The following is a 9,630-nucleotide window of genomic DNA, read 5'->3' on the forward strand; positions in this document are numbered from 1 at the left end:
AAACACATAGGGTGATGAGATTAATCAGACATTTGTTTCATTTCATGGTTTGTATTTTTCTTTATGGTTTGACTTACGGTTTCAAATTTTTGAAACCCCAATGAACGGTTTGGTTTGTGGTTTCAACATTTTCAAACCTTATAAATCTATATAAATTAATTTTTTATATGTAATTGTATATAGTTTTAATATATATTAGTTTTTATTAAAACCCACTTTAATAACTTATATCTTATAACTTAAACTTAATAAATTAGGTAGCAGTCAACCAACTACACATATCCTTATTATATTATATAATAGATTAAAAGAGAAGCATTTTAGGAACAGTACTCTGTTCATATTGGACCACTTTTATAATTTTTTTTAATAATCTATTCCTCTGTATTAACTCCACCGATCCACCACTAATCGTCTATGTGTGTTAATTACATTAGCTGCTCCCACCATTCTTCCGCTTTTCATTCTATCATCCACCGATTCCTACTTTCCCAAAAACCCACCGACTCCCGTTCTCCATCGACTTCCAAGAGCCCGAAATCAACAAGTCGTATAATTTCTTCCCCAATGGTTCTAAATTGATAAATGTTTGTTGATTGCAAGGGTTTATCTCTACTTCTTTCCTTCCCCACTGCTCACCTTCTTCACAAGAACGTCGACAGAGACACCAAAATCGCTAAATTGGAGTTGCCCAGATCATTCACCTTCAATCCTCACCTGTGTTCCCTCTATCAATCTATAAATGGCTACATATCAATTACGAGGCGAACAACAGGATACGTTATGGCGATGTTCTCTGGAAACCTAAGTCCAAAAAAAACCCTTTCGTTTCTCTGGTCGGTCTTTGGTTGTGGTATTCAGAAATCAATTCAGAGAGAGAAAAAACAATGTTTTCTCCGATTTCTATTCACCGTCACTCATACAATCAAACGCTACTGAGGGGGTGTTTGGGATTCCAAAAAGTCCTTTTCATGACTTTTTTGTAAAAGAACTTTTTCCAAAAAATGTTGATTAAAAAGTGTTTGAATTTTTTTTTTGCTTTTTCAGCCTCAAAAATTCAAAAAGACACAAAAAGTCAAGGATGTGTAACTTTTGCAAATGCTAGTTTTTGTATTTTGGTAAAAGTTGGTTTTAAAAGTACTTTTCCACTTACCAAACAACTTTTGGACTTTTTTAACTTTTTAAAAAGTCAAGGATGTGTAACTCCTAATGGGATTCCATCAACATTAGGAGTCTTAGGTACCAAAAGACCTCCTTACCCAAGTAGATCATTTGAAATGGCTCATTGTTCAAGTTATAGGATAGATTGACTTTAAAGAGATGGGATTTTACTCGTGGAATTAGATACTTAGAATAGGAGGCTATTTTATGTAATTCTACAACTATTTATTATGATATTGTTTCTTTGAATACAAGCTCACATATTTTAATACATTTTTTTTCAGTGATTTATTGACAAAAGGGAAAAGGAAGAAGGGTAGGGAAAAGGAAAAAGCTTTGTAACCTTATGACCTTCGATCAACAACCGAACACAGACGGAGGATAAGGCAAAATTGCTAGAAGTTATAGGCGAAGGCGGAGTGGTGGAGAGTCGGCGTCGAGCGTTCAATCGAGAGGACATTCAGTGGTGTGCGTTTGTTTTGTGATATGCGATTTTAGGGCAATGGGAAAGTGGTAAACTGGGAAAGGGACAGAGACGAACGATTGGATTATATCATGCTCATTGAAGCCTCGATCACCATCATTTACAGTTACCTCACTCTCAGCACCATTGTTTGTAGGTTTCACAATTATCGTTAGTGAATTGGTTGACCGCTAACTCTCCCCTTTTAATGCATTGTCTTCTGCTTATTTTGATTTAAATATATCTGATATAAAATTCCTTATTTGATTTGTTTCTTTCGCAGGTTTTAAAGAAGGGGTTGGCTAAAAAGACACCCCATTTTACCATTTAGACAACCCTAATTAATTTTTGAAATATTTTAATTGGTTGAAATTGCATTGTTTTCCGAAAAAAGTTGATTACAAGAAGTTGATTATAGGTTGACTTTTTATAAAAATGATGAAAGGGTGTCTATGGGGTGTCTTATTAGCAGCACCCTGTCCTACATAAAACTCGCTCTTTTTTTGTAGGACTAAAACGTTCAAAACAGTAGAGGCTTCTATGAGGATTGATGTCATATCAAGTGCAGGATTGCACATCATTTTCCAAACTTTCTCTGTTAAGTCCTTTTTTTTAGGTCAAAAAAAGAAACACATGCATATGTTTATTAAATAAAAAAGAAACAACACACATTTTTTTGGTTTTGTCAAATAACACCTTGGTGTTTTGCATTTGCACAGATAGGAGAAGTGAACAAAACCAAGAAAGGAAAGTTTGCAGTTGAGCTCATACGATTTCTATGATCTTCATAGTAATGATTTACTTTGTATGTTACCTGTTAAATTTTTTATCGATATTTTGGAAGTTGAAACTTAAAATGGGTGAAATGTGGCATTGGATTATGATGCGACCTAGAACTCCGACGCATCTTATGGTCTTCTCTTCTCTTGGTGGCAGCTATGGCGAAGAGATCTGTTAGTCACAATCAGAGAGATGCGTTAGAACCGCCCCAGGGACTGTGCCCCGAGAGCAGGCTCCGACAATTAAGTTAGATCAACAGGTAGATCTGAGATGGTTCTCCTTAGCTGGAGAGAACCATCTTGGTGTTGGTGCTGGTGTATGGTGGCTGACGACGACGGGTGGCGGCTGAGCCAAAGGGAAAAGTCCCTCTCCATGGAGGAGGAACTATTATATTTATAGGGGACAATTAGGTTAAGGGGAATTCGGTCAGGCCTTGGGCCAACCCAATTCAGGCCCAACTAGCAAGGAGCTGGCGGGCGCGCACCAGGAAAGGTTTGTAAGGGAGCGCCAGGCCGGACCGGCAGGGGAGTCCCTGGCAATGGAGAGCTAGGTCGGGCTGGCAGGAGAGCGTCACGCAAGGCTGACAGGAACGCGCCAGGCCAGGCCGGCACGCTAGAGCAGTCTAGGCCGTGCTAATGGACCATATATCTGATGGGTTTTAGGTAAAACAAATAAACTAGAAAAACAATTCCTAAGTTCACATGCAACCTACTTTGGATCTATGTTTTAACTATTGAACATACAACTTTGAATTGCAAAACAAGAACCCTAGAGGAGAGAGGCTAATTTCGAAATTAACAAACTAGGGTTTAGGGTTTACATACCTTTCAATTGTTATAGCAAACAATTGATATTCCCTTGATCTTGATCTTGATCTTCTTGGAAGCTTTAGCACCACAAGTGTAATGCCTCTAATGGAGTCACACCCAAACTAGCAAGAAGGAAAGTAGAAGAGAGAGAGGAGAGGGAGTATGCAATTTCGGCCAAGGTATTCTTCCAAAGAATCAGTACCCAAAATGTGAGCCAGGAGGCTCCTTAAATAGTTGAGGGAACTAGGGTTTAGGGAAAACCCTAGTTATCCTTTGCTTAGGGCCTAAGCAAGACCCAAGGCCTTATCTTGGAGCCCTTGGACGAATTCTCTAGGGTTTCCCCTAGGGTTTTCGTCCACCCCCTTCCAAGGGGGTTCTGGAACCTTCCACTCAACTATTAGTTAATTGCAAACTAGTCCCTACACTTTATAATTAATTCTTTTAACCCCAAAATTAATTCCGATTAATTTCTGGCTAACAATTAATTAAACATAATGATTTCTAATTAATATATTAATCCATTAACATATTAATAAATCATTTATATTAATTTATTAATCTTATAAATTAATATCTCTCCTTTCATAATTTCCTTGTCCAGTTGCTAGGTTGAGGGCAACCCAAAAGGACTGTGCTGCTATCAATTCAAGTACATACCAATTATAGTTATGGGCTTAGACACCTAATCCAACAGTCTCCCACTTGGATAAGTCTGTAACTATAATTGCTAGTATGCCTTCTAAATTTGACCAGCAAATTGTAGCTTCCAAAAAGCTGCTGCCGAACTCTGACCCAGTCAGTTACGTGTCCTAAGATAAGTGATCATATAACCCTTCGTTCTGCTTGATATCCCCAGACAAAAGACATGGAATGTAATCAATCTGTTTGTCCAGAATCTATGTTTCCCGATTCCTGATTTGTGATGATGTAGGACTTCTAATCGAACACATCAATTTAGTCCTGGCTGGGCCCAGCACATAAGTCAACACCAAATCATCGAGGGGCCCACATATATCGCTTTTCCTGTTAGGGCAAAAGGAACGAATAAACGTTGACTCATATGCTTGTATCTTTTACTCATCAAATTATGCATGACAATACGTTTTATAACACCAAGTTACTGATGCGTTTTCGTATCACCAATGCACAACCGACTTGTAAATCACAACTCATATATCTTCGTTTCAAGATTATAAGATATTATCGTCTCAGTATTACTCGTGATGAATTCCATGAAGTAATACTCTGAGCGTGGGTTTATCCAATACTCAAATCTCAATTTCTGAGTACTCATGAACATTGCAGCAATTCTATTGCCATGTCTATCCTTAGACAATCTGCAATCCAATTCATGACAGTCTTAATTCACTACTTACTTCCAAGAGTACGAGCGACTGTGGAGTTTGAATAATCTCATTATTCAGGAAGTAAAACATGCAAAAATGAAACACAATAATAAACAATCAACAAAAGGTAGTAGCCAAACTTATAAATAATACTTTATTATTTAATCACCAAAAGTCAATTACATTTACTTTGTTACAAGTTTCAAAAACTAATCTAACTACTAAAACTAATATCATCTTTCAGTCCTATGCTCCGAGCATGCTGAATATGCTTAGCCCTACTCAGACCCTTTGTGAGGGGATCTGCTGGGTTATCTTCAGATGACACCCTCTTTACTATAAGATGGCCTTCTTCTACTCTATGTCTGATGAAATGGTACTTTCTGTCGATATGTCTGGTCTTACCATGATCTCTTGGTTCCTTTGTCAAGGCAACCGCTCCTTCATTATCGCAGAACAGTTCCATAGGCTCCTGGATGGTTGGAACAACTCCGAGATCCCCGATGAAGTTCCTCAACCAAGCTGCTTCTTTCGACGCTTCACTTGCTGCTATGTACTCTGATTCACAAGTAGAATCAGCCACCGTATTTTGCTTGGAACTCTTCCAAGTAACTGCTCCTCCATTTAGTAAAAACACCCAGCCTGACTGAGAACGGAAGTTATCTCTATCCGTCTGAAAGCTGGCATCACTGTAACCATCTACTCTCAAAGTATCACTGCCACCAAGCACAAGGACCCAGTCCTTTGTCCTTCGCAAATACTTGAGTATATTCTTAACTGCTATCCAATGAGCTCTACCTGGGTTTCCCTGATAGCGACTGACCATGCTCAAAGCAAATGCCACATTAGGGCGAGTACATGTCATAGCGTACATGATCGATCCGACAGCGGAAGCATAAGGTACACGACTCATGTCATCTATTTCAACATCTGTACTCGGGCATTGAGTCTTACTCAATTTGGTATTGCTCTGGATAGGTAGCTCTCCCTTCTTGGAATTTTCCATACTAAACCTCTTTAGTACCTTATCCAAGTATGTGCTCTGACTAAGTCCAATTAGTCTCTTCTTTCTATCTCTCAATATTCTAATCCCAAGAATATAGGCAGCTTCTCCAAGGTCTTTCATGGCAAAACACTTTCCAAGCCAAGACTTAACTTCTTTCAAGGTTGGAACGTCGTTACCAATGAGTAATATGTCATCGACATACAACACCAGAAAAGTTACTATACTCCCACTAGCTTTGATATACACACAGAACTCATCTTCACTTCTAGAGAAACCAAATTCTTTGACTTTCTCATGGAAGCAAAGATTCCAACTGCGAGATGCTTGTTTCAATCCATAAATGGATTTCTCAAGCTTGCACACTCTATTAGGGAACTTTGCATCAACAAAACCCTCTGGCTGACTCATATAAACATCTTCAGCCAACTTCCCATTAAGGAAAGCAGTTTTGACATCCATCTGCCAGATTTCATAATCATGAAAGGCAGCTATGGCGAGCAATATCCTAATAGATTTAATCTTAGCCACTGGCGAGAAGGTTTCATCATAGTCAACCCCTGGGGTTTGAGTGAAACCTTTTGCAACCAGTCGAGCCTTGAATGTGTGTACATTTCCATCCATGTCTGTCTTCTTCTTGAAGATCCATTTGCACCCAACTGTCTTACGACCTGGTGCACTATCAACCAAATTCCAAACTTGGTTGTCATACATGGACTTAATCTCGCTGTCCATTGCCTCTTTCCACTTGGAAGCCTCTGGGCCTGCCATTGCTTCCTTATAAGTGATTGGTTCATCTAAGTTTACCAGTGTTCTGTCACTTATGAATGTGTCACCATCTGAAGTAATATGAAAACCATACAACTCAGGTGGCACACTCACCCTAGTGGATCTTCTAAGAGGTAATGAGTTATCGATTGGTTCAACAGGAACTGTTTCCTCTGGTTGAGTGCTAGTGTCATCTAAGGTTCCTTCATTGGCTGACTCTTGAATTTCTTCAAGGTCAATAGTGCTCCCACTGTCCTCTTTGAATATGAGCTCTCTTTCAAGAAAGACTCCTCTTCGTGCTACAAAGACCACGTTCTCACTAGGCCTGTAGAACAAATATCCAAAAGACTGCTTTGGGTAACCAATGAAAACACATTTCTCACTTCTAGCTGCTAGCTTGTCGTGAGTCTCTCGTCTCACGAAAGCTTCACAACCCCAGACTTTAATATGTGCTAACGAGGGAACTTTCCCTGTCCACATTTCGTGAGGTGTTTTGGCAACCTTCTTTGTAGGGACAAGATTGAGGATGTGGGCGGCTGTCTCTAAGGCATACCCCCAGAAGTGAATAGGAAGCGAAGCCCGACTCATCATAGAACGAACCATGTCTAACAAGGTTCGATTACGCCTCTCAGCTACACCATTTAACTGTGGTGTCCTAGGAGGAGTCAATTGTGAGACTATCCCACATTCTTTCAGATAGTCGTTAAACTCGATACTAAGATACTCCCTGCCTCTATCGGATCTAAGTATCTTTATCTTTCTGCCCAATTGATTTTCGACTTCATGCTTAAACTCTTTGAACTTTTCAAAAGTTTATGACTTATGCTTGATCAAGTAGATATATCCATATCTGCTATAATCGTCAGTGAAAGTCACATAGAATCGATTAGCATCTCTTGTAGTTGATCTGAAGGGTCCACACACATCCGTGTGTATGAGATCCAACAGACCTTCACCTCTTTCACAAGACCCTGTGAATGGTGATTTTGTCATCTTTCCCAAAAGACAAGATTCACACATATCATCTGACTTTAGGTCAAATGATTCCAACACTCCATCCTTTTGGAGTTGGGCTATGCGTTTCTTGTTGATGTGTCCAAGACGACAATGCCACAAGCATGCCTTGTCTACACTATTAGACAAGTCAATATTAAGTACACTATTTCCTAGGCTATCAACACAAGTCACTGTTTCATACACACCATTACAAGGTAAAGCTTCAAACATAAAAACACCATTCTTATAAACAGAAATTGAACCATTCAAATCATTAAAAGAATATGTAAAACCTTGTCTGAACAATGCATGAAATGAAATAATGTTTCTCGTCATCTCAGACGAATAGCAACAATTTATTAAATCTAATCTAACATCATTACTAAGCAGAAGCTGATAAACTCCGATCTTGGTTACTGGTGAAGACTTTCTGTTTCCCATGATCAGGTTTATCCTTCCTCGCTCTATCTCCTCACTTTCCTTTAGGCCCTGTAAATCAGAACAGATATGAAAACCACATCCTGTGTCAAGGACCCATGAACGAGAAGATAATGAGTTATTAGCAGAAATAGTGTAAATATCTGCCGAAGATGGCTTCACTTTGCCATCCTTGATATCTTGCAGATATTGTGGGCAAGATCTCTTCCAATGCCCCTTTTGGTTGCAGTAAAAGCAAACTGCCTCTTTTGGATCAGAAACATGGGGAGTGGAACCATTGGGCTTAGCCTTTGGGCCATTACTAGATGACCCAGCTTGAGCCTTGCTCTTCCAGTTTTGCTTGGGAGGACCTTTCCTCTTTTTCCCCTTTCCCTGTCCAATAGCCAAAACAGGGGCACTAGCAGGTGTGGAGGGTATACTTTTACCCTTCATCCCTGCCTCAGCTGTCTGCAACAAGTTGTGCAATTGGGCCAAGGTCTGCTCAGTATTGTTCAAATGGTAAGTTAGAATAAACTGACCATAACATTCAGGAAGTGAGTTCAAGACCATGTCAATGGCCAATTCCTCATCAAAGTGAATATTGAGCTTGACCAAACGCTTTATGTAGCGTTGCATTCTTTGCACATGTGACACAACCGACTCCCCATCTTTCATCTTGCAAGCCATGAGTGACTTGACTACTTCGAACTTTTCTTGACGAGCTCGCTTATGGTACTTTTCCATAAGGTCCTTGTTCATCTCGAAAGGCCAGTAGTCCTCATAGTACCTCTGCAGTTCTGGGGACATAGTTGCCACCATGATGCATGCCACTTTGGTAGCATCATCGTAATGTTTCTTGTAGGCAGCAAGATCTTCAGGAGTAGCTTCATTCTCATCAAGCTCTTTGAGCTCCTTTTCAAGAACATATTCTTTGTTCTCGAAACGAAGAGCCATCTTGATGTTGCGCATCCAATCGTTATAGTTTGAGCCATCCATAACGACTTTGGAGCAGATATTGAGCAAAGAGAAGTTCTGGTTGGAGGAGGATGAAGCAGAAGTGTTTCCAGGAGTAGACATCTGAAAAGAAAGAAAGTTTTAGTTAGATTTCAAGATACCTTAATAGAATAACCCAAAGATATAATATCAAGGTTAGGATCCAACTATGAAGATTCACAACTTAGAAATGGGATGCCGAGATCCAAGTGCAAATTTCATAAAGGTAGGTGAATGACGATTCACCAATTCCACCATTAGACGAAACAAACGAAGTGAAATTCCTAATTCTTTTGAGATACATTGAAACTATTCAATGGCATGTTTTAATCTCAGATTATGCTCTTCTATTTGTGACTGGGATGCCGAGGATCACAAACAAGATGTGAATAACCATGCAAATGTGCTTGGTAACCTCATTGTCTTTATCATTAACTATTGATGTGCTGGTAAACCACACACGCTCCATCAAAATGACAATTATGAGATACCCATTACTACTCTTTATTAGTGCCTTTTAGTGTGCTGGTTAACCACACACGCTCCACTAACGACCAATAAAGCATAATGTGCAATTTCATGGATTAGCATACTTTTCACATTTTTCCTAAAGTAACTAGAGTTGGGATTTTGAAAATAATGTTCTAGTACTTTCTTTAATATCATTATACTTTTAATGAGAAGTAGTTGTCCTATCAAATCCGTTCTGCTAACGACCCTCCACTAATCAAGGAAGCGGTGGGTGAGAGTGGACACCCATTCAACTACCATTTTATAGGCAGTTTCCTTATACCCCCCTTATAGACTAGCTTCGTGAATGAGGCATACTAGCGATTTGACTGACCATATTCTTATACATATAATATTAAACCTTTAATTATAATATATATAAGG

The sequence above is a fragment of the Lactuca virosa genome, chromosome 6 (assembly GCF_052849685.1).
Source record: "Lactuca virosa cultivar CGN04683 chromosome 6, Lactuca_virosa_CGN04683_v6, whole genome shotgun sequence".
Lineage (NCBI taxonomy): Eukaryota > Viridiplantae > Streptophyta > Magnoliopsida > Asterales > Asteraceae > Lactuca > Lactuca virosa.